The sequence below is a fragment of the Apaloderma vittatum genome, unplaced genomic scaffold (assembly GCF_000703405.1).
Source record: "Apaloderma vittatum isolate BGI_N311 unplaced genomic scaffold, ASM70340v1 scaffold33602, whole genome shotgun sequence".
In the NCBI taxonomy this organism is placed as follows: domain Eukaryota; kingdom Metazoa; phylum Chordata; class Aves; order Trogoniformes; family Trogonidae; genus Apaloderma; species Apaloderma vittatum.
In genome coordinates, this window is record NW_009702493.1 from 1 (window position 1) to 206 (window position 206).

Below are 206 nucleotides of genomic sequence, written 5' to 3' on the forward strand. Positions count from 1 at the left end.
AAGGGACAAGTCAGCTCCCGCAGGTGGCGGGGAAGCAGGAAGAGGGGGAAAACCCCACAGATCTGGGTCTGTCACGCGAGCAAACCTTGGCTGCCGCGGACGAGAAGGCGAAGTGGGACCTGCAGTAGTGTGAAACCCGACAGTTTTACGTCCAAAACTCCCACCCAGGCTCACAACTCGCCGCCTCATGGAAGCCGGGCTGACTT